This window comes from Biomphalaria glabrata, chromosome 3 (assembly GCF_947242115.1).
Source record: "Biomphalaria glabrata chromosome 3, xgBioGlab47.1, whole genome shotgun sequence".
NCBI lineage: Eukaryota > Metazoa > Mollusca > Gastropoda > Planorbidae > Biomphalaria > Biomphalaria glabrata.
This window is the reverse complement of record NC_074713.1, coordinates 16,423,943-16,450,587: the sequence shown is the minus strand read 5'-3', so window position 1 is coordinate 16,450,587 and position 26,645 is coordinate 16,423,943. Positions and strand designations below refer to the sequence as shown.

At 35.8% G+C, this 26,645-nt stretch overlaps 1 protein-coding gene across 3 annotated transcripts in view; it reads left to right on the top strand.

Annotated features, from left to right (window-relative positions):
* Positions 1-4,526: 4,526 nt before the first annotated feature.
* The window catches only part of LOC129925145 (neuroglobin-like), an 83,591-nt gene continuing 61,472 nt past the window's right edge, over positions 4,527-26,645 (top strand). Inside the window, exons 1-2 of one of the 3 annotated variants that reach the window (XM_056023701.1) lie at positions 4,527-4,677; positions 9,349-9,486. The gene's annotated coding sequence lies outside the window, so the exon portion shown is untranslated. Of the gene's footprint in view, positions 4,678-5,791; positions 5,811-9,348; positions 9,487-26,645 lie in introns of those variants that run through there. The other 2 variants (XM_056023700.1, XM_056023702.1) reach the window with 2 other exon arrangements.

The following is a 26,645-nucleotide window of genomic DNA, read 5'->3' as shown; positions in this document are numbered from 1 at the left end:
TTGTTTTATCAATATTGTCACGTGAATGAGGTCCATGATAAGCAGCGACAAAAATCGGATTACAAGTTTGTTTGTTTAACCAATGACTATCTCTACCTTTTATTTTTCAGTCACACCAAAAGTTGATCGCTCTCGTGTGAACATTCCTTAAAGGTTGAACTGTTTCCTGCGACAATGGCAAACGACGAGTCTTGTCTGAAGATGTATTTTATATGTCATTCAATGTCGTAACTATGGGGTTACTGGCGGCCACTGGCCTCCAATTGTTATGCGGAATGATATATTAATAAGACGAGTTTTTTTCTTTTTTGTCTGTTTGATGAATACACCTGAAATCAGAAGAACTCATGTCTCTCTGTATTCCCATGAGACACTAGTTCATAAAACATGGATGTCGGGCATTGAAGAAGATGTGCTTGTTATTTTTATAACATTGTTTCCAGTAGTTGATAATTCATTCGAAACTATTTTTTTCCTTTAATTTAATTTCTTCTCTCTTTCTCCCTTTCTCTCCCCCTCTCTTTTCTGTATCTTTTTGTCTCTCTCTCGCGTTTTCAATGTCTCTCTGTCTCTCTCGCACTCAGTCTCTTTTTTTCTTTCACACACTTTGTCTCACACTCTTTGCTCTCTCTTTCTCTCTCTCTCTCTCTCTCTCTCTCTCTCTCTCTCACCCTCTCTTTCTCCTTTCTCACTATCTCTCTCTCTCTCTCTTCTTCACTCATCACCTCTAACGCTCTCCATCTTTGTCTTACCTTTTTTTTTTCGTTATCTTTCTATCTTACTCTTTCTCTTTCTCTTTCTCCCTCTCTCTCTCTCTCTCTCTCTCTCGCTCTCATAGCAGAAGTAAAAAGTCTCATTTACAGCTCGTCTTTTCAGTCTTGTAATTTTCTCAAAACCATTTTCTGCCTTAATGTTTTATTTTACCTCACATCCTCGTTCTCTTCCAAGTTATCCCTCTCTCTCTTTCTCTCAGTTGTAAATGTGCACTCAACGTGAGTGTCTCTCACACTGCCATCATCCCATTCTCTCTCTCTCTCTCTCTCTGTCTTTCTTTATTTGTATCTGAGCCCTAACCCTGCAGAATTGAGTGATTTAATCTAGAGGCATCAACCCTACATTAACCTTCCAGTTGCTAATGCACCAAAATGTGAGACGACAAAAGTAAAGCGACATTTTCTGCGACAAAAAGAAATATATCATCAGGTCTTCCATGTCGTCGTGATCTTAAGACACCCCCCCCCCCCCAAAATATGCACAAAAATGTGTCCAGGAAATAGCCCATAACATCCGGCGTTTTAATAAGTTTAGTGACCTCCCCACCACCCCCGAAATACAAAAAAAGCTATTATATGATCATGTGATCTTGTTTTTGAGTCACGTGATAGGCAGAATGTAAAATAATTCTATGTATTGAAAGAAAATCATCGGGAATTTTCTTAGTCCTATTCCTGCTTTACTTCATACGTTTTTGTAGGCGTGAAGTGAGATAAGCGTTAGTGTTTTTTTGCAGTTTGTCCGTCAGTCTGATACGTTCATTTAAAATTCGATTTTACCACAGCTTCTAATTGGTACATTCAGTCCTCTCTTGTTTACATTAAATGGATTCAATCTTTTTATTTTAAATCCACACCATTTTCAAAACACAAATTTTAAGTTTTAAATAATATATTACTTTAAATTTGGTAACGGTTGCAACGGTTAACCCAATTTGTTTAAATTTATTACAACATATGTAATAGCAGTACATGTTATTTACGCCCAATAGCAGATCCTGGACAATAGTCACTTGTCATTTACACTGACCTTCTAGTTGTCCATCTTATTGTCAATGTGTTAAAAAAAAAAAGCAAGGTCACGCTGTCCGTATAAGAGCAGGTGACAGACCACATGTATTTCATTCACTACTCCAGCGTTGGATGGGATAGCCATGTACCTCAGTACAATGCACGTATTGTAGTAATGAAAGATTGGACTGTGGTCATTGATTGTAGTTGCTAGTTTTTGATGTCCTCACGCTAAGATTGACTGTGTCTTTTTGGTAAACTAAGCCCTTTATACTAACAATTAGTGATACAACAGATCCCTTGTGGTGTAATGAAATGTTACAAACAAATGGTCGCTGATGTGGAGAGGCTATGCCAGCGGTGGCAACAAGTTTAGCTACTACACTAGCTCACTAGACGCTTCACACAGCCTTTGGACCAGACAATTGTAATACAATTGTACTTGTATTTTCGTCCAAAATAAGAAGCCAAACTCTGGCCCTTGTTGCTTACTAAATAACACTAAGGCATTGTCCTAAGGGTCAGAGTAGTATTTCACTTGACCATCAGACCCAGGGTGGAATTTAGGAGAGGTCAGGCGGGGCCTCCACAAGAAATACGCATATTTTTTAAAAAGGAAAGTGGGATTGTATTAACTAGAATTATATTTCTTTCTTCTAAAATATAGCTCGTGCTTTTAGATACAAGTATGTTCATTCATAAGTGAATTTTTTATTAAAGCTTTCGAAAAATTGTAATGGCCTCGACAAAAATCCTGCCTCTACATCCGTAAATCCGACCATGAGCAGACCCGATTGCGACCTGCATATTTTGCCACATCCGAAGCCGTTGTCCGCAGTGGGGGGGGGAGCATAACTTTTCTTTTCTCATCTGCGACTGTCTTCGGCAAGGGCGTTTCCTTGGGTCGCAAATGTGGGCCCGCGACATTTGTGACATCACACCAACAGTATCTTTTACAGTACATCTACTGCCAGCTGCATTCCTTTACGCCAGTGAGTGCAAAGTGGCACCTGAGTTTATCTTTATAGCCCTTTCAGGTGGGGGGGGAGCTTTTTTGTTCTTAGGTTACGTAGGATTTCGGAAACACTGTAAGGCATCCTGACAGCGCTGTATATTTTTATAGTGGACATTGGGTTGAGCAGACCAAAACCAGACTAAATAAAGGACTTGCAAACTCCCTTGTTACTTTTTTGTACTCATTCTTCTCTTACACTGTGTACCAGCACGAGAAGATTGGAGAACATTGGAGAACATTGGAGAACATTGGAGAAGATTGTAGAACATTGGAGAAGATTGAAGAAGATTGGAGAAGATTGGAGAACATTGGAGAATATTGGAGAAGATTGGAGAAGATTGGAGAAGATCGGAGAAGATTGGAGAACATTAGAGAAGATTGGAGAACATTGGAGAAGATTGGAGAACATTGGAGAAGATTGGAGAACATTGGAGAAGATTGGAGAACATTGGAGAACATTGGAGAACATTGGAGAAGATTGGAGAAGATTGGAGAAGATTGGAGTACACTGGAGAACATTGGAGAACATTGGAGAACATTGGAGAAGATTGGAGAAGATTGGAGAACATTGGAGAAGATCGGAGAAGATTGGAGAAGATTGGAGAAGATTGGAGAACATTGGAGAACGTTGGAGAACATTGGAGAACGTTGGAGAACATTGCGCACTTTTCGGATTTGTTCAGAACTCTCATCATCATCTTTTTTGTTTTACAAAGCTTATACAACTCACTCTGTCCGTCTGTCTGTCTGTCTGTCACAAATTTAGTATGCGTTATTTCTTCCCCTTCCTATTCTCGGATCAAGTTAAAAATGATTCATTGTCCCTAACAACACATGTATCAAGTTTAAAAGTTAACTAATTTGTTTATTTAGCGGGAATAAATGTCACTGTAACACAGAAACGGGAAATAAATCTTACCGTATTGAGAGATATGTCTTTAAATGTGCTTTAATTTCCCTTTGGCAAAAGTATGTACGCATATGCAAATATTCAAACTGTTGAAAATACTTTAACATCTTATGTTGAAATATATAAAAGGCTTGTCTTCGAGCCTGAAGATTAGTAATGGATACAATATTTCCCGTGGCTGCGAAGCCCCAGCTGTAACCTACATATTTTGCCACATCTAGGGCAAGCATAATCATTGTCCGTAGGTGGTTGATTTAGATTTTCTTTTCGTCGTCTGCGTTTGTCCTCGGCAGCGGGTTTTCTGTTGGTCTCAAATGTGTATCCCACGGCCTTCGTGAGTGACCTCCAGCTGTCTCGTTCTGACGCCTGCATGAATATGAATTGAGTTTAGTTTAAGTTGAAAGAAGGAGTGCAAGCTTGAAATGAAAGTTGTGTCTTAATACATTCGGGTTCTTTAGAATGTGCCTCCCTGACAGACCAATGCGACTTTACCCTTTTATTACAGTAGAAACTATTCGGAGGATGGTGTGAATGTAATGTATGCTTGCACCGATGGTTCCGTGTGTTACTTTAAACTTAGAGGTACATTATAAATGTTCTATGACCAGGTGAAAGTGAAACAGATTCACTAATAACAAGAATGTCGGACTGAATGGTAACAAATAACAATGACGTCACAGTGAGGAGCTTTTCTACCTTTCAATCTTTCCCATCCCACAATCCAACTCCTCCATTCAGTTCCCGCCCCTGATCTCGTACAATAAACTTTTTTTTTTTTTACTCCAGAAGAAGAAACAGAAAGACAAGAGAAGACAGAAGGAAACAGCTAACAGGGAAAGGGGGGAGGCGAGAATACGTGAGCGGGTCGTGCAGTGACCAGAGAATACCGCTGGCTAGACGTCTGCCGTTGACGGCCTGCCACTGTTGAAGGACTTTGCTCTCGTGTGGACAGTAATTCACTGGCTTGGGTGAGTTTATTGTGTACTCTGAACTTAGCTGGATAGTTTCAAACGGCTGAGCACGTTAAGAAAAACATTATAGTTCATATCATAATTGGTTATTTTTCTTTGTTTTAACTGCATATAATAAAATGAAAATACTGAACGTAAAAAGTCGTGAAATAATGAACAAAACGTTTGAAACAAATCAATTCCAAATTCAGAAATCTGAGAGTGGTCTCTCATTTCTCATTGTATTTATTTCTTGCAGTACTTCAATAGTTCTTCCATTGAGGCAGTAAACGTAATTGGCTTCTTTCTCGGCATTCGGAACAATGTCATTGATAACATGCAAACTATGAACAATCCTTTTTGAATACAAAAATAATAATAAAAAAAATATAAAGTTTATCTGAGGGAATAAATTCCGCACTTACAACTATATATCTCAATAATTTAGAATTTATTTCCCTTATACGATATCAAACAAAATAATTAATTACCAATATAATAATTGACAAATGGGTTAATTTTTTTATTGATTCATGTTCTGTTCGATACAATAAATAATTGTTTAAAGTTTTAATTTCATTCGAGAATGTAGAATGGGTGTGGGAGATTTAAAGTGCTCAATTATCTAACTTACGAAACCCTACATATATATATATTTTACCAGACAGACAGAGTGAGTTGATATAAGCATTGCAAAAATACGTAAGCCAAATTTAATTTTTAAGATGATTGCATAGAAAAAAAAATGGTAACAGCCAAAATAGCTTTTTTTTTAAAGATGTAAGTAAACTCAAGTTTTTAAGGAAACTTATTAGAGCCGTTTTCAAAGTACAAGAACGTGTGTGTTCCATCTACCAATCACCTGTCAGTAGCATCTACTGTACTTTCGCTTGTAAGTAACCAGCGGGCTATTCACGTCTGTGCAAACGGGTGACAGCGGGGTATACAGAGGTGCGGGGTTTACACCGTTTATTTTACTTATAAACCTAGTATGACGGAGTCTATGGACATACCGGTGTGTTATTATGCCTCCTCTAGTTCGTTGTGTGGTTGTGAAATGTACATTGGAAAGCTTTATGTACATTTCAGTATAAACCTCAAGAAAACAATCAGTAATGATGCGGCCGAGTAATCAATTGTCACTTGGAAAAGTAAGTAAGCAGCTCAACTAATTTGTTGATATCGAAAAGTATAGACTGCAATGCATGTGCGATACACCCGCAATCAATCGCCAGTCTCACTAATGTCACTGTCCTCGCTCTAGTTAGTGAAGCCATCGAAACTTGTCTCATAGTCACTGTATTCTTCCAGTAAGCGAAGCAAGTTGGCAGAAGCTGTTGGGTCTTAAATCTACCCTTTACACGGGTGCGGGTTGTACGATTTTGTTTTTACTTATTTTTCATTTGTGCGGGATATACAATGAGTATACATGTGAGCGGGTATACGGGTATGCGGGGTACATAGGAGAAAATACGGTAGGTACTGTTCGTATTATTCATTTGTTATTTAAGGATGAAAGACTTACAATCCATGGTATGAAGAGAGTGCTAGCTAATAGTAGCAATGGTATAAATAACAATTTTTATAAAGATATTTTTAAGCTGCACATTTTTTTAATGACATTCAATAAAGATAAACTGAGCCTGTGTATAGACATGTGACCGGTCATTTCATCCCCGGCCTCTTCATCCCTGGTCATTTCATCCCCGGTCATTTCATCCCCAGTCACTTCATCCCCGGTCACTTCATCCCCGGTCACTTCATCCCCAGTCACTTCATCCCCGGTCACTTCATCCCCGGTCACTTCATCCCCGGTCATTTAATCCCCCGTCATTTCATGCCCTGGTCATTTTATCCCCCACATTTGTTGAACAAATAAGTACTGTAACATAGAAAAAGAAGAGACAGTGATCTGGGGAAATATTTAGGGCGATATAATTCTACAGAAAATTACAAGAGAAGGAAAGAAGGAAGACTGGAAGATCTTTTGAAATAAATAGATAACGGTTACCCGAGAAAATAACGCAGACAAAATAGCTCGCAAGACAAATTTTAGGTATCGTAAAATTTGAACAGAAACAATATTTTTTTTAAATCTAATGTTAATATTATTTTTCAGTCATTTTGCAAGAAACACTTTAGATTTCTTAAAATAAAATATTCAAACATTGTGCAAGAATTATAGTAAGCTTAAATGGATCATTTCAAAATAAAGCATTTATTTATAATCCGAAAATGCACTTGAAAACACGCGAATATACTTCCATTCTTGTCAGATATATACACACACACAAAACGTTCACAAATTCAAATTGTATTCAATGTCACCTAAAAGCTCCATCAGTGGTTTCTTTCCGTACATTTGGCAATATAGCTGCAAGATGTCTGTTAAGTTGGAGGCATCACCTCACCCTGGCGATAGACAGCTTAACCAATTTTGACTCACCCTACGTTTGTCAATGTTGCTACAAGAGACGCCCTGGTTAGATCAAAGAGAGATGCCGCAGATACTCAACATTTCTGATTATACTATAACACACACACCATCATGTCTAAACCTTGAACGAGGTCACTGAAATTCAAAATCATATATTTTTTGTAGCAAGGTATGCATTTTTGATAGTGTTGAAAAAGGAGAATGAGATCCAATGGTAAGTACTCTCTTTGAAAGTATGGCCTACCATGGCATCTATTGATATTGAAGAAGAGAGAGACCTCAACAAAACATGCTGCCCAGGACCTTCACTTACTAAACCTCGTACTTTTATACACATTATATACAAGTCCGCGCTATGTTGTCCCGCGCTAGTTTGTCGGCGCTATTTCGCCTTGCGCTATTTTGTCCGCACTATTTTGTCGGGAAATTTCGCGCTAGATTGTCGGCGCTATTTTGTCCGCACTATTTTGTCGGTTCACCATAGATAACACAAGCAATGTAAAGAGCACTAAATTGAAAGCGTATTTCAAGAGTAGCAGCTGCGTGTCAACTTGACGTTATTACTTCAACTTTAGTAGAATACGTTGTAACGACGCCACTGTCACAGAGTGAACCTCAAACACTTCTTCCATGTTGGTTTGTGCTACAAGCAAATTAAAAAAAAAGTTCTGCATTACCACACACACACACGCGCACACACACAATAATTACTTTTTAAAATGCCTGCCCTTCCTTCCACCTGTATGCCAGACACACCAAAGGGTTATAGCCATTTATTGTTAATGGACGAGCATCTTCAATGGTAGTTTTAAACACTTTTTTACCTTCTCATAGATAGGGAGATAGAAAGATATAGAGAGAGAGCGAGAAAAAGAGAGAGATTTGCGAGAGAGAGGAAGAGAGAAAGAGAATTTCCTAAATACACTTGCCAGTACTAGTACTTCACTAAGTAGATATACTTTTGGCCCGTGAATTCTTCTACTCCCCCTGAAATGCTTGTTATTATTTTTTTTTTGCTGTAATCCCCTCCCCCTTTTTTTTTGTTTTTGTTTTTGTTCATCTTTCGGATTATAACGCTCTCCTGGTCATTGAAATAAAACTAAGCTGTATTTGGAGCCAGCCCCCAATTGTTTTGTAATCTTTTGTTGTTTTTTTTATCAAATCACAAAGTTAGACTTCTTTTAAAACAATATTAAGAAATAACGCAATCTTATTATTATGCATAATTACGAACATCTTTTTTTTTGTCTTTTCTCCTTTAGTCACATAGATATCCTCGAAAATATTATTTTACAGTTGCTCTCTATTCTCTTTTGGAATAAATCCTCATTGGCATCGGAGGTTTTATTCAAATGTTTTTGATGTATGATATTTTTGCTGGAAGTGTCCTGCACAATTTCAATACTACCCTGGTTGCATTTTTAAAAATTATTTTATACTTAAATACAATGAAATTATCTGTTTGTATGTGATTTTATGTGTGCATTACTACAAAAAAAAATTTAAAAAAATGTATCAGCTGCAATAGTTATATTGCAATATTTTAAACAAAATGTTACAGAAATTGTGTAGACGGCGTTTGTTTAACTTGAAAGCTTAACTCGATTTTTTGAGTCAATTTAAATCTAACATGTTTATATTATCTCCCTTCCCTGCTTCTCTAACGTTACGCCTTTTGAATATGTCCTTGAACTTGGCCAACTCGGCACACTTGAAGACAATCCAAGAACTCAGCGAAGAACTCTCCTCCCGTAAGACACTCACAGAAAAGCCCTTTAGTTCGATTTATTTTTTCTACTGAAATTTTTTTAACTCTCGGGCAATCACAAACCTTCGTGGCGTGTTGAATACAAAATTGTTTCTATTGTTGATGCACTTAGACTGTAAGGATGAAATATTCAAGAAGTCATCCTGACATGATGCTATGAAAGAACACACATTTCTAAACTAATACTTGTGTCTTAATGTTTTTTAAACACATTTTATTCAATTTTTAGCGCACCATAAATCTCAACAACATACTAGGCAATAATATAGATCCTAGAGGTTATTTTCTACGGTACAGTATGAAGTCAAAATAAATTGTTACTGTTATATTTTAAAAATGTTTCGATTTAGACATTAGAAATTTGATTTTAGAAAGGGAATTTACAAGTTTATCTTTTTACAGTAGATGTGTTTATGATATTGTGAATTTCAAAATAAAATAACCATTAATATAAAAATGAATGTTCATTCTGTGGCACTGCCAGGGTTGAGCGCAGTTAAAGGGAAACAAACTTCCTTGTAGTCAACTGAACAGCATGCACTGATGAGGACGCAGGTCTGCAGCTAGTCTGCCCATTGGGGATCCTCTTAGGAATGCTCAGGGCTTCAAAAGTGTCTGCAAGGTCAGTTGGTATCATCCCCTTGATCGATATTACAACAGGGTGCATTGATATTTTAGACAGCTTACATGGTCGCTTCATCTCTAGGATTACATCGTATTTCAAGTTCAGTTTTCCTTTTTTTGTTGGATATTATTATTATTATTATTATTATTATTATTATTATTATTATTAGGTTAGAAACGAACGAGTATTCATTCTCTGGCGCTGCCAGGGTCGACTTTCGTTAAAGGGAAACAAAATTCATTGTAGTCCCTTTATCAGTTTCCACTGAGAAGTTTTCTGGTCTGGCAAGTCTGCAGCAGTACCGCCCTCTAACAGGCTAAGAGAATGTTCCTAGGTATGTTAATGGCCTTGAAGGTATCTGTGAGGTCAGTTGTTATTATCCCCTCGGTTGATATAACAATGGGGTATACTGTTGTTTTAGATCACTTCCATAGACGCTTAATCTCCAAGTCTAGCTGCCCAAATGTTCGTTATTTGTCTAACTCAAGTTTTTCTTCAATTATGAGATAGTGGTAGGGCGATGTTTGTTATTATTATTGTTAGTATAATTATTATTATTATTATTATTATTATTATTATTATTAAAGGCAAAATCATTGTCATCAACAATGTCTTCCTAGTTTGAGATGCGTAAGAGTCGAATACAGTTTTTATTATGCGATTGAATAGAAAAAACAGATAAGTTACCAATGAATGTACATTACTGTGGTTGTCTGAATTAATCGTCTGCTGTCTCAATATGTAAATAGCTCGTTTATTGTTCACACGTTTCGTTGACTTCTCTAGTGTTCAAGTATTGTTCACATCGCCATGTAGGCAGTGGCGTAGCTAGGAATTAGCCATTATTTGGGGGCCCGGGGAGCTTGACCTCTTTGGGGGTCCCTGCGTTTTGCGTAATATTTTAAGTAAAAAAAACACTCATTTGGGGGCCCCCTTCAAGTTGTGGCCCTGGGGGATTTTCTAATTCTCTACTCTAGCTACGCTTCTGCCTGTAAGTGTGTACTAGTTATGATGGTGGCGGAATTCTCGTTTATATTCAAAGTAAAAAGACTGTTTAGAGTTAATATTCTTAGTTTTTATTTAAGTTATTATCTATAAACACGCAACTCACAGATATATTCACACACATAGTTATATATTGTATCATACCCTAGGAAGTCTCTCTATATCCTATGTCTTACAAACTCACTACATAACATTTATGTTTATTTTTCTCCTACGTATTATTTTTACAAAGCTTATCTCAACCCACTCTGCCTGTCTATCTGGTAAAAGTTTGAACAAGTTTTTTCTTCCATTTCCCATTCTCAAGTTGAATTTTTGAACAATTATTTCGAACCTGACAGGACACGAATCAATAAAAAAAAAAATTAACTAATAAGTGAATAAATCACGGTTGATTAATTTTTTCGTTTGATGTCGAAATAAGGGGAATAAATGCTACTTGATGAGATATCTGGGTGTATATATTGATTTGATCCCTTATTACGTTTCGACACGTTTATGGTTTAGGGGCTGCCTATTGGGTTAGCAATGCTGGTCAATAGAAAGGTTTGAACATTTCGAGCACTGTGGTCGTGAATGTAGAATGACATAGCAGTGTTGCAGTAGCAATGGGTTGATAGTAATCTAGTACAGAAGCCATTGTCAATATAAAGAACTATGAGTCTTTTGAGTTAACAAACCGTCATAGTCATGAATATCAGAAACTATGTACAATGAACACTTGTAATTCCCATAATTCTCTCTCTCTTTAGTCTATACATACGATACATCAGTAACGAAGTCCTTACAATCACTTATGTCCAATGAAAAAACGTTATGCTTGTTGTATGTCCGATAAAACCGCAAGGCAAGCCTCTGTCCAGTGTCGGATTTCTAAAATTAAAAAAAAAAAAGGAATCTACGATTTGATGGAACGAAACTGATTCCCTACTAAAACACTTCCATAATCATCGCCTATTAAATATTCTTTTAAAATGTTTATTCATATGTGCATTTAGTCAGTATTCTTGGTTGTTATTTTTTTTTACTAAAAAAAAAATCTCAAAACTAAGTCATATATATAAAAATAAATAAAAAAAGATATATATTAAAAAATTTATATAACGCGAAATTGGATTTTCAATAGCTCTTTTAGATTTTGTGATGTAAACAAACCAGGGACGAACAGACAAACCACACAAATTTTCCACTCTCCCTTTCTCTGGACCGTTAAAAAGAGATTAATATTGACTAAACACTTCACGATAAGTACTTAATACATGTGAGATACAAAGTTGGTCATTATCATTTGCACTTAGTACAACAAAACAAAAAAGGCAAAATGACAAGGCATTTCGAGAGATTTATCGCCAGACTTCATTCCCAGATTTAATAGCAACATTAACACATTAACATTTGAAGTCAGCTACGCCTGGGACAGTTTCTTATTGATTTTATCTTCATAGTTGGTCTCTCGGAAGCGAAGATATTCCCCTACGAATCGTTCCAAGAAATATGTTGACATATAGAACGAAACGATTGAAATTCAAATCAAACTTACCGTTAACTATGTCTAGCAAGAGACTGAGTGAACAAACTATGTTTCACCAGGTTAAACTCGACCAGTAGCAATGAGTGAACAAACAATGTTTCACCAGGTTAAACTCGACCAGTAACAATGAGTGAACAAACTATGTTTCACCAGGTTAAACTCGACCAGTAGCAATGAGTGAACAAACTATGTTTCACCAGGTTAAACTCGACCAGTAGCAATGAGTGAACAAACTATGTTTCACCAGGTTAAACTCGACCAGTAGCAATGAGTGAACAAACTATGTTTCACCAGGTTAAACTCGACCAGTAACAATGAGTGAACAAACTATGTTTCACCAGGTTAAACTCGACCAGTAACAATGAGTGAACAAACTATGTTTCACCAGGTTAAACTCGACCAGTAACAATGAGTGAACAAACTATGTTTCACCAGGTTAAACTCGACCAGTACCAACAATACACTGTACTGAATCTGAAACCTCGACGATGTTTTTTTGTTTATCTCTCTAATTATGTCGACAAAAATCTGATTCTTAAAACAAATCTCCAGCGGAGTTTCAACTCTAAAGAAATGTTAACATTCTAAAGACGTTCTAATCTAAAGGCTAGAAGAGTGCATTGAACGGGAGCTACAAATAGAAAGCATTGTTATTATTGTCAATGTCTTTGCAAGAGTTGAAGAATTTCATTCTCTTTTAAAATAAACATTTCAGTGTGAAGAATATCAGAAGCTGTTGTATGTGCTATTAATAAAATGTTTACTCCTTAGCACCGAATGCTTGCCTGATTGGTTACGTCTGCTAATGTCTTCCCCAAAGCATGTCTCTTGTTTGAAAATTCCTCAAAGTCCACACCAGTTATTTTGGGATTTGAACGTGAGACCAAATCTCTCATGCTTGTAGGGTTGTAGTTGTTGATAGTTTGTAGTTCATAGTTTCTGATATTCTTTCTGAAAATATTGAAACCTGCCTATTTTTACCTGCCATAGCGGACCACTTTTTACCTGCCCTAGCGGACCACTTCGTGGGCCGATTTTGAGTTTGTGTTTCCACACAAACTGTCTTTGGAACCTTGTCTACTTTATAGTTTGTGAAGTTCCTGTAGATGTATTTAGTTCTTTCAACTTGGTCACCAGACATTAAAATCATTGTCATTCATTTCTTCCGAGAACATTTGTGTCATTTAATTAAATCAGCAGAGAATTAATTGTCCACGCCCGACCCCTTGACGAGAAATTAATGCTTGATCACATCTTGCTGCAGGTTATATTGCGGTGATTGATTACTTTGTTCATCAATGTGGAACTAAATAGATTATTAGAGAAATCATAAATCTTTGTTTACAGACGTAGGGAAACAAACTTTTGGTGCAATCCGTTGAAAGTCAATGAATTGAGATTTTATTTGCACAGAACTAATGTTACTTGACATATTGGTGTAGTTGGATTTGTGAATGGATGGATGGATGGATGAATGGATAGACAGATAGACAGACAGATAGATAGATAGATAGATAGATAGATAGATAGATAGATAGATAGATAGATAGATAGATAGATAGATAGATAGATAGATGGATGGATGAATGGATGGATGGATAGACAGATAGACAGACAGATAGATAGATAGATAGATAGATAGATAGATAGATAGATAGATAGATAGATAGATAGATAGATAGACAGACAGACAGACAGATAGATAGATAGATAGATAGATAGATAGATAGATAGATAGATAGATAGATAGATAGATAGATAGATAGATAGAAAGAAAGAAAGAAAGATGGATGGATGGATGGATGAATGGATGGATGGATGGATGGATAGATAGATAGATAGATAGATAGATAGATAGATAGATAGATAGATAGATAGATAGACAGACAGACAGACAGATAGATAGATAGATAGATAGATAGATAGATAGATAGATAGATAGATAGATAGATAGATAGATAGATAGATAGATAGATAGATAGATAGATAGAAAGAAAGAAAGATGGATGGATGGATGGATGAATGGATGGATGGATGGATGGATAGATAGATAGATAGATAGATAGATAGATAGATAGATAGATAGATAGATAGATAGATAGATAGATAGATAGATAGATCTGAACAATAGGTTTTCTTGTTAATGAAATAAAAAATGTGTGAGAGAAGATAGAGAACTACGTGAGAGAGAAAGAATGAGAAAAAGAGAGAGAGAGAGAATGAACAAGAGTGAAATTGTAAAAAAAAAAACTTCGTAAAAGAATGATATTATCCTCAATGTGTTTTTCTCCTCTATGCTGTGCTATACAGAACCAGACAATGGCGAAAAATCGTAATGTATTCATGAGTTCCGTGACCTGGGAAATCTGCATACAAATGTTTCTGTATAAGTGTCCGAAGAATAAAACTTGTTCCCGTTTTACACAAAACTCTCATATATGTCTTACATCCTTGATGAATAAAGGAAGATGTTTTCTTATTTACCGCGCTTGTATCAAGTAAAATCATGAACACTGTATTTCTTCCACTTGTTACGCCCATGCTAAATTCAGATTGCATACCATCATCCATTGACCACAACATAAGAGTGACTAATGCAAGATATCATCACTCAGCTGGAGACATTCTCCGACTCCTTGAAGCTGATATATAGACCTCATTATAAATGATTATCTTATCTTATATAATACAGACGTTACTTCAAAAAAGAAGATGATTACCCTAACCCTAACCGCGTCATACATCTAGTCATGCATGTTAACCAATGACTTAAATTCTGCCAGTCGCTGATTTTCTGGCTAGCTCAGGCAACCCATTCCATGCTCTTATAGCACTAGGGAAGAAGCAGTATTTGTACAGATTTGTCCTAGCATATGGAACGAGGAATGTGCCTTTATCTTTGTGTCTTTCAGAGTATTTTATTAGATTTTGTTTTTGTGTTTGAAGATTATGGTTCAGTGTTTTATGTATGATTGCTACTTTACTTTTTAGTCTTCTGTCCTGAAGGCTTTCTAAATTCAGTGATTTTACTAAAGGTGTTACTCTAGTCAAATGTGAATATTCGTTTGTTATGAATCTCACTGCTCTATTTTGTGTCTGTTCCAGTTACTTAATGTTTTCTTGAGTTGAGGTGTCCCAAAAGGAGATGCATATTCTATTGATTGAAAAAACATGCCTAATAATCTGAGTTCCTGTCGTCTTAAATGCACGAATTAGAAATGTAATTGTGTCTATGTCGTCCATTCAAACATCTGACATGAAAACACAAAGGAATATGTTCCCGCTAAGACTTCATATTTAATCACTCCTGTTACAGCGTATCTTTCACGCTATGACACGCTCAGTTTTCTCTGGTCCGTATCTTGCACGCTATGACACGCTCAGTTTTCTCTGGTCCGTATCTTTCACGCTATGACACGCTCAGTTTTCTCTGGTCCGTATCTTTCACGCTATGACACGCTCAGTTTTCTCTGGTCCGTATCTTTCACGCTATGACATGCTCAGTTTTCTCTGGTCCGTATCTTTCACGCTATGACACGCTCAGTTTTCTCTGGTCCGTATTTTTCACGCTATGACACGCTCAGTTTTATCTGGTCCGTATCTTTCACGCTATGACACGCTCAGTTTTCTCTGGTCCGTATCTTTCACGCTATGACACGCTCAGTTTTCTCTGGTCCGTATCTTTCACGCTATGACACGCACAGTTTTCTCTGGTCCGTATCTTTCACGCTATGACACGCTCAGTTTTCTCTGGTCCGTATCTTTCACGCTATGACACGCTCAGTTTTCTCTGGTCCGTATCTTTCACGCTATGAAACGCTCAGTTTTCTCTGGTCCGTATCTTTCACGTTATGACACGCTCAGTTTTCTCTGGTCCAATCTCTTTTGTGATCTTGAGGAGGGGAGGGGGGTCAAGGTGAATGGGGAAAAGTTTTTGTGGGCGCTCATAAACAACAACAACACAATACAAGGTCAGCTTAGGTCAAATCTTAATTAAAATGCCCTGGTCTACATCGAGATTCGAACTCTAGACTCCTAGTTGGGTAGCCAAGTGTCACATCCTGATCAACTCCATAAAATCTTTAAAAAAAAATGGGCATCTTTTAAAAAGTCAAGGTCGTCAGTCACGACAAGATGAACATATAGACTTCCAAACTTGAATCTGAAAGAACATAAATAGGAAAAGGAGGCGGGTGAGTCGCAGGAGTACTAGTATGAGTTCTGGATCAAGTTAGTGGAAACAGATTGCAGAGAGCGGATGTGTATGATGAGAGAGAGAGAGAGAGAGAGAGAGAGAGGAATAAAACAAATATTTAATGAGTCTAATAAAGGCAACAACAAAAAAAAAAGACACAAAGAGTAGTCTACAAGGGAGAGAAATGTCTGAAGTGGGAGAAATGGAACTAGTCATACAAGGGGAGGCAATACAAACGAAACCCAGCATTAGTTGACGTGTTTTCCTTTCGTCTGTCCCCCAACAAACCTGATGGACCAAAACTGAAAGACATATTGTTCTTATTGCTATCTACTCTTAACTTTGAACTTTCGCAGTGAAAACTTTACAACTTTTCTTTTTAGCAGCTTTTCATTATCCAATCGAGTTTATTAACTAAACATTTACTATTGCTGGATGGCGACACATTCCATGTACACTCCACACACTAAGTCACTCAGTACAATTTTATATATGTCATTTCTAGCACAGCCATTGTTGGAGGAAGCTGAAACTTTACACAATTCTAACAAAACATTAAACGATAAAAGAAAACAACAATTATTTAATAACCGATTGGTAATTAATTATTTGTGTGGTATGGGAAAGGGAAATAAATGCTACTAATTGAGAGATGTGGCTGTATATTTAGAGCTATCCCCCTTTATTACGTTTTTTATACGGTTTTTCTTCCAATTCCCATTCTCGGATCAAGTTGAGATTTCGCACAATTATTTATAGTCGATGACAGTACACGAATTAATAAAACAACCAATTAGTAATTAATTAATTATGTTTTTTATAGAAAAAGGGAGCTCATAGGGCATATTTCGTTTTTTCCTCGTTAGATATGCTTCGATTTTTTTATTATATATATATATATATATATATATTGTAAAATATTCACTTGTTCAAATTTCTGAATGATAACTTTATTAATTATTCTATTACAATACAAAAATATTTACCGTAAAGTTTTCCATCTATGGGACACAGGAAAATAACAAATATATTGTATTTTTTTATGTAAAGGTAATGCACAATGAATTCTATAATAATATCTAATGTATTGGGAAAAACACAGTCCCACAGATGTAGTTTATAATATTATGTTAAATGTATATTACTGGCTTCTCTGTTAGTTTTAGGAAGCCGTTGTGTGAGGCGATGTGTTGTGATTTGATGAGTGAGATGATGTGTGAGATGATGTGTGAAATAATATGTAAGGTGATATATATGGTGATGTGTAAGGTGATATGTGAGGTGATGTGTGATGTGATGTGGGACTTTGTGTTTAGTTATTTTCTTTGTTCACAAATTCTCTTTAAAATATAAATCAGGACTGACCAAAGTAAATAAGAACCCACGAGGTTGTCTTTTAAGCGATCACTAGATAATACTAATGATGTTATCATTTTGTGCAGTCCATTTAACAAACAGAAGAAAAAATTATTCACACACTTGTCTCGGACTGCAGGTAGGCACCCCCACCCTTCCCCATGAAGCCATTGATCAAATTCACTTTTAAATATAGAAACATTTTAAAATGATTTTTTTTTTCTATTTTACTTTATTTTGTGAATGGCTCCAGGCTCCAGAGGAAGTGCACCGCGCCTGGAGAGAAGAACACAATAATGTGTTCGTTTGTGTTTCAATGGTTTAGTCCAGCCAAGTTTTATTTGCGCTGTGGATTTAAACAGAAATGTTTGCGAGAATAAAAGTGCCATTAAATAGACTTGAACTAGATCGTCTGCTGTATAAAACAAGACAAGATCGTCTGCTGTTTAAAACAAGACTAGATCGTCTGCTGTTTAAAACAAGACTAGATCGTCTGCTGTGTAAAACAAGATTAGATCGTCTGCTGTATAAAACAAGACTAGATCGTCTGCTGTTTAAAACAAGACTGCTGTTTAAAACAAGACTAGATCGTCTGCTGTTTAAAACAAGACTAGATCGTCTGCTGTTTAAAACAAGACTTTTATAACCGTGAAAATGTTCCTTTACAAATGTTACTTGGTCAACAACTATACGTTTCTTTTTCTTTCTTCTTTTTTAGCCCCCAGGAAATCTATCCCATAATTTCATTTAGCACTGCCACTGATGATATGCCTTAAACGTATCTAACAAACTGCAGGTATGATTTCAGATTCAACGTGAGATAAAAAATAAAATGTAATTAGAGATAAAAACGAACAGGTCGTTTGGTTGTATACTCTCTAACAAATGAGCCTTGAATTTATAGTCAACTAGATGTATGTGGAAGTTTGGTGCATTTAGTGATGAGAGACATATACATGAGAGCATAGAAAAGATTGGTGCATACAAAAGATTGGTGCATACAAAAGATTGGTGCATACAAAAGATTGGTGCATACAAAAGATTGGTGCGTACAAAAGATTGGTGCATAAAAAAGATTGATGCGTACAAAAGATTGGTGCATACAAAAGATTGGTGCATAAAAAAGATTGGTGCATAAAAAAGATTGGTGAAAACAGAAGATTGGTGCGTACAAAAGATTGGTGCATAAAAAAGATTGATGCGTACAAAAGATTGGTGCATACAAAAGATTGGTGAATACAAAAGATTGGTGCGTACAAAAGCTTGGTGCATACAATAGATTGGTGCATACAAAAGATTGATGCATACAAAAGATTGGTGAATACAAAAGATTGGTGCATACAAAAGATTGGTGCATACAAAAGATTGGTGCGTACAAAAGCTTGGTGCATACAATAGATTGGTGCATACAAAAGATTGATGCATACAAAAGATTGGTGAATACAAAAGATTGGTGCATACAAAAGATTGGTGCATACAAAAGATTGATGCATACAAAAGATTGGTGAATACAAAAGATTGGTGCATACAATATATTGATGCTTACAATAGATTGGTGCATACAAAAGATTGGTGCATACAAAAGATTAGTGCATACAAAAGATTGGTGCATACAAAAGATTGGTGAATACAAAAGATTGGTGCATACAAAAGATTGATGCATACAAAAGATTGGTGCATACAAAAGATTGATGCATATAACAGATACTGTGAATAATAAAATGTTACATATATGTCAGTGCACTGTATCGGTCATAGAGCGATGTCGCCAGGCACACATAGAATTGAAGTGTCTAGAGATCTACGAGTTGAGAGCATTTATTACTTTGGTGAGTTCTGAAGCTCGTTACATTCACAAGTTTCGTTCCTACAGATGCTTGTTTATTATGGCAACCCAGTTTTAGTATGACAGAAATAGTGGGCCAGCTCAGGAGGTGTTATGTATTGGAGGGGAAACAGCGTGATTTTAAATCAAGCTCCAACATTGTTCTGGTTATTAACTGGCGGTCTTGAATGCTGGAGGTTATGATGACATTGGAATGGTGGGAAACACAGTTGAAGTGTACACTCATTACCTGGGCTTTAGTAGAAGTCTGGTGTTGGATACAAATTTAATACAGCCAGCTGAGACATTGAAGATAAGCAGGAGAGAGAGAGAGAGAGAGAGAGAGAGAGAGAGAGAGAGGGGATTTAATGAGTCAACAGGATGTTGTAAGGGCTGCAATGTTTCAACGCTGTTACTTCGTTAGGGTGATTTTTTTAAAAATTCTTTTGATAAGCCACACGTACAGTCGTTTGTTTTGATGTTTACTTTCTTCTCGATAACTTCTTTTTATCCTTTCTTCTCTCTTTCATTTTGATAACTCTCTTTCTCTTCTCTCTCTTCATTTCTTTATCTTTTTCTCTTTCTTCCTTTCTATCTTTCTATTTTTTAACTCATTCTTCCTTTTTATCTTTTTATCTTTATCCCTATTTCTTCCTTTCTATATTTCTCTTAGTATATCTTTCTCTTTCTTTCTCTCTCTCTCTCTCTCTTTTCCCATCTTTTTTTTTTTGCTCTCTATTCACTCCCCATCATAGCCAGGTAGACTGTATTGTATTCCTGTATTTCATTCTCCAAGACCTGCTCAACTCACCTCTACTCTAGCCCAGGCATAGACCACTGCTCAAACTATTTCCCCCTAGACCCAGCTGACCAATCGAGAGAAAATCTTTTATTCTGATGGCGTTTTTGTCTTTGCATCATCAAGTCTCTACAATCTAGTTCACATCTAATTGCACGCCACAGAGGCGCCCTTCAGGGAGTAGGGAGGGAGGAAGATGAGGTGCGTTAACACAGCATTTTTTTTGGTTTTGTTAGTCATTCTGATTGGCTTCTTTTTAAAAGTGCAATGTATTTTTACTTTATATATTCAGAAGGTCATCAATTCAAAATTTCTTATTTTAAAATGGAAGCTTTTTTTTAAAGTTTTACAGTAATATATTTTATAAACAGAAATTTACAGTATTTCAACATCTCAAATTTCTCCTTCCAAAAGCACGTGCATTTCTTTGTCAAGTCTCTCGTCCTATTGGTTTGGTCTTTGCGAAGGTTTCTTTCATGTCAGCTCAGAATACAAGTTGAAATGTGTACAGACTAAAATAACTCTTGAATAAAACGTATGCAAATAATTAAAACTTTTGAAGTTGGAACCCTGTTGGACAAACAAGCGTGTCAAAGAAATGACCATCTAACTAGGCTCAATGTGTCATTTGTCTGACATTTTACATGTACGTGACTGTCTCAATAGCCAGTGTTGCCATGACTACATCTTTTGACCACATCTAATTATTTTTAGACCAAGACAAATCTAGAATATGACTGTTAGGTATAAAAGGAAAGAAGTGTTAGCTGTTAGTTGAAATGTGAAAGTTGATAGTTAAAGTTGAAATTTGGAAGTTGATAGTTGAAGTTGAAAGTTGATAGTTGAAGTTGAAAGTTGATAGTTAAAATTAAAATTTGAAAGTTGATAGTTAAAGTTGAAAGTTGATAGTCAAAATTAAAATTTGAAAGTTGATAGTTAAAGTTGAAATTTGGAAGTTGATAGTTGAAGTTGAAAGTTGATAGTTGAAGTTGAAAGTTGATAGTTAAATTTGAAAGTTGATAGTTAAAGTTGAAAGTTGAATGCTTGGATGATGTGCTGAAGTGCTTCTGCCTCTCTTTTGAAATCTTGACATTCGATCTTTGCTAAGGATGAACTGCTTGATAAGAACTTACTGTTAGAGCTTTCTTGACCCCATGGCAAGCGATTCCTTCTGTATATACGTGTGTTTAGAAATCTTCTTAGACTCTTTGTGTTAGCTATCTGTGTTAGCGCTTTGGGCTACTTGTTTGTGTTAGACCTTCATGTCAGTTCTTCATGTTAACTCTTTGTGTTAACTATTGAAGTTAGCTCTTTGTGTTAGATCTATTGTTAGCTCTTCTTTTGCTCTTTATGTTAGATCTTTGTGTTAGCTCTTTTTGTTAGTTTTTAGCTATTTGTGTTAGCTCTTTAAGTTAGCTCTTTTTGTTATCTCTTCTTATTAACTCTTTGTGTTGGCTCTTTGTGTTAAATCTTTTCTAAGCTCTTTGTTTTAGTTTTTTGTGCTAACTACCTATGCTAGCTCTTTTTGTTTGCTCTTTGTGCTAGCTATTCATATTAGTTCTTTGTGTTAAGTGATTTGTTTCAACCTTATTCTGGAGTATATCAATATATGCAGTGATTTCCTGGTTCTTCCTCTTAGATAAGTTTTGTTCTTTTAAAAAAGATGTTTTTTTATTTCGCTTGTTTACTGACCTACTTCCTAATGTCACTAAACTATATGTCTACATGCAATGTTTCTTATGTGATTTTCATATGTTGAATTTCTAATGACATATATTTTCTATTCAAACTTTAAAAAAAAAACATGAAAAGTGAGATTAAATGTTGGCTGTATATTTCGGCTTTTCTCCCAGTAAGCCTAGTAAGCCCAGACAGTTGTGACGTGTCCAACTGAACTGATGACGTCATTAAGAGATTGCAAGGATCGCTTAAATCGGATTGGTTCGTCTGCCTTGACATTTAAAAAAGTTGAACCTCGTCTTACCGATGCGTGCGAAACAAAAACAGGCAGATAAATTTATTTCTCATGGAAATGTAAGGGCTAAGAACAGAAGTGGTGAACATTGAAGATATAACACCACGGTCACATATGCCGAGATATATATTTGTTTATTTATACGGGGATAGAGCTCATTGAGGAGCCAAACGGCTTAGAAGCGAAATAGACAGTAAAACTTAAGTACAGAATGACCACAATTGGCAACTCTATATTAAATACTAATAGGTTTTAAGAACTGTGTGATATACAGTGGCGTAGCATCCATGGCACTAAGGGGTCCCACGACATCGGGGGGGGGGGGGCTCAGCCCGTGGTTAGCAACAAAAGCGCGTAGGCGTTTCATTGCGCTTGGGTCCATTAGTCATGACCAATTAGGGCCCACATATTTTTTGGGAGTAAAAGCTAAGTGGAAAAAATAATTGTAATTTTGTAACAGAGATTTCACAATATTGTTTCGTAAATTATTTTAGAATTACTATGACACAATGCAGGCTTCACTTGCTGTTCTTTCCATTGGACAAGAAACAGCACTGGTTTCTGACTTTTACTAACAAGAGTGCCATAAAAATGACATTTTTAATAAATAGATTTTAGACCAATTTACATAGAACTAGATTATAGTTTTTATCTAGATATATTTTTGGAATGTAAATTTATATAATGGGAAAAAGAACTACTCAAACATTTGTTATCTTGAGTTTTAAGACATTATCAGTTGTACGCAATAATAGACAAACGTAATTACAAAATTACTTACGAAAAAGGTTACATTGGAATGTCCTTTGTTAAATGTAACGTTACATTGGAATGTCCTTTGGTAAATGTAAAGTTACATTGGAATGTCCTTTGGTAAATGTAATGTTACATTGGAATGTCCTTTGGTAAATGTAACATTACATTGGAATGTCCTTTGGTAAATGTAACGTTACATTGGAATGTCCTTTGGTAAATCTAACGTTACATTGGAATGTCCTTTGGTAAATGTAACATTACATTGGGATGTCCTTTGGTAAATGTAACGTTACATTGAAATGTCCTTTGGTAAATGTAACGTTACATTGGAATGTCCTTTGGTAAATCTAACGTTACATTGGAATGTTCTTTGGTAAATGTAACGTTACAATGGGATGTTCTTTGGTAAATTTAACGTTACAATGGGATGTTCTTTGGTAAATGTAACATTACATTGGGATGTTCTTTGGTAAATGTAACGTTACAATGGGATGTTCTTTGGTAAATTTAACGTTACAATGGGATGTTCTTTGGTAAATGTAACATTACATTGGGATGTTCTTTGGTAAATGTAACGTTACATTGGGATGTTCTTTAATAAATGTAACGTTACAATGGGATGTCCTTTGGTAAATGTAACATTACATTGGGATGTTCTTTAATAAATGTAACGTTACATTGGGATGTCCTTTGGTAAATGTAACATTACATTGGGATGTTCTTTGGTAAATGTAACGTTACATTGGGATGTCCTTTGGTAAATGTAACGTTGCATTGGGATGTTCTTTGGTAAATGTAACGTTACATTGGGATGTTCTTTGGTAAATGTAACGTTACAATGGGATGTTCTTTGGTAAATGTAACGTTTCATTGGGATGTCCTTTGGTAAATGTAACATTACATTGGGATGTCCTTTGGTAAATGTAACGTTACATTGGGATGTTCTTTGGTAAATGTAACGTTACAATGGGATGTTCTTTGGTAAATGTAACGTTACATTGGGATGTCCTTTGGTAAATGTAACATTACATTGGGATGTTCTTTGGTAAATGTAACGTTACATTGGGATGTCCTTTGGTAAATGTAACATTACATTGGGATGTCCTTTGGTAAATGTAACGTTACATTGGAATGTCCTTTGGTAAATGTAACGTTACATTGGAATGTCCTTTGGTAAATCTAACGTTACATTGGAATGTCCTTTAGTAAATGTAACATTACATTGGGATGTCCTTTGGTAAATGTAACATTACATTGGGATGTCCTTTGGTAAATGTAACGTTACATTGGAATGTCCTTTGGTAAATGTAACGTTACATTGGAATGTCCTTTGGTAAATCTAACGTTACATTGGAATGTCCTTTTTTAAATGTAACGTTACATTGGAATGCCCTTTTGTAAATGTTACGTTACACAGACTACTCCATTTTGTTTTTGCTTATTGAGGGTGGGAGAGTCACCTATATATTCTTGAACCCCAGCCCACGTTGTACCTTGCTACGCCACTGGTGATACATACCATCATATATATATATGGGCACGTAAGAACTGTCATAATATGTGAAGTGTTATCTTAGTAATGAGACTGATCTTTTACTCTCAGACTATATTTCCTAGTAGGTTTGACATCTACATAAACTATAAATCTAAATAATATTACTACAATATATGTTCACACACTCATTTACTCTGTTTGTCTCTGACGTCATCCATTCATCATTACACTTGCATTGAGTTGTCTCAATCTTGTGTTGGATATTTCCTTTTTTTTTGATCGATGTGCATCGAAAGTTAAATATATATATATTTATATTGTCTAGGCGTAATATTTCTAGCTAACACGCATATCTATACGATATATACAATACATCCCCGCACAGTAGACAAAAAAAAAACAACAACAACTATTAGTTAATATAAACATCTCTATATAGATCTCTATACTGTCATCATATCCCTAACATAATGTATGGCCTAAAAACAAAGATTTACGGATGCAGGGGTCAACGACTGTATAGAAACTACACTAAACATGCGTAGATGTGACCCTGTGGAACCAAGTAAAAGCAAAGGACGATTGGGCCACGAGGCCTTCAGCAGCTACAAAACAAACAAAAAAGAAAATGATATGCCTTACATACCTATATATTTGTGTATGTATGTGTGTTTTATAGCAACAATGTAGAGAACTCTTCAATAGTTCTGTAGCCAGTGACTGCTGGCCCTGTGTCCCCTCTGGCTCCAAAACATGGCTGGAAACATGTTAACTATAAACAAAATAGATCATTACATTATTTGGCTGGAACCCGAAACATGTTAACTATAAACAAAATAGATCATTACATTATTTGGCTGGAACCCGAAACATGTTATTATAAACAAAATAGATCATTGCATTATTTGGCTGGAACCCGAAACATGTTATTATAAACAAAATAGATCATTATATTATTTGGCTGGAATCCGAAACATGTTAACTATAAAATAAATAGATCATCACATTATTTGGCTGGAACCTATGTTAACCAATGAATGCATGGTGCACTCATTATTTCGTGACTTGTTGATTTTCATACTCTCTTTATATTGTTCTAGTGTGTGATCTCTTAATGCTATTCAAATCTGTAGGTAACATGCTCTACTTTTTTAAGTCATAGGGTTTTTGTGTTGTTGTTTTTTTAAGAGAAGAAATTTTCGACCTTGACATTTCCAAACGCTTTCGCCACATGACAAAGTGTCACTTACAAACACGCAGCCCGCGACAAACACGCGACCTTTATTGAATGCGTATCAGCGTGGTTTACACATTTGGTTCTTCAATGACAAAAACTGCTTTCTTTTATTATTTTCAATGGATTTTGAAGGTTCATCTATCTCCCTGAATCGATTCAAAATGGCTCACAGTCACTTCAATCAAATTCAAAGTGAAAACATGATAATAAGAGTGTGATATGAACTCCCAGGAGATTAAATCATTGCCTACTAAGTGCAGTCCGCTCAAAGTGTCTTTAAAAAGGCTTTTTTTTCCAACTTGTCTTTTAGTTGGCAGGAAACCAAACGATTTCAACAATCGCAATAGAGAACTAGACAACAAGATTAACACAATATAAGCTCAGAAGATAATGATTTGCTTTAATACTGACTTCTGTGTATTACAAAATCGGAACATTCTTGCAGAAAGAGAAAATGAATAGTCAAGAGATTTCAAATCAAATTTAAAGAGAATAAAAACGTTTATTTTTAACGTTGTCTATCATAGTGCTGGAAATATACTAAACGTAATCTGTCGTAGTACTGAAAACATACTAACGTAGTGTATCATAGTACTGGAAACATACTAAACGTAGTCTATCATAGTACTGGAAACATACTAAACGTAGTCTATCATAGTACTGGAAACATACTAAACGTAGTCTATCATAGTACTGGAAACATACTAAACGTAGTCTGTCGTAGTACTGAAAACATACTAACGTAGTGTACCATAGTACTGGAAACATACTAAACGTAGTCTATCATAGTACTGGAAACATACTAAACGTAGTCTATCATGGTACTGGAAACATACTGAACTTAGTCTATCATAGTACTGGAAACATACTAAACGTAGTCTATCATAGTGTTGGAAACATACTAAACGTAGTCTATCATAGTGTTGGAAACATACTAAACGTAGTCTATCATAGTGTTGGAAACATACTAAACGTAGTCTAT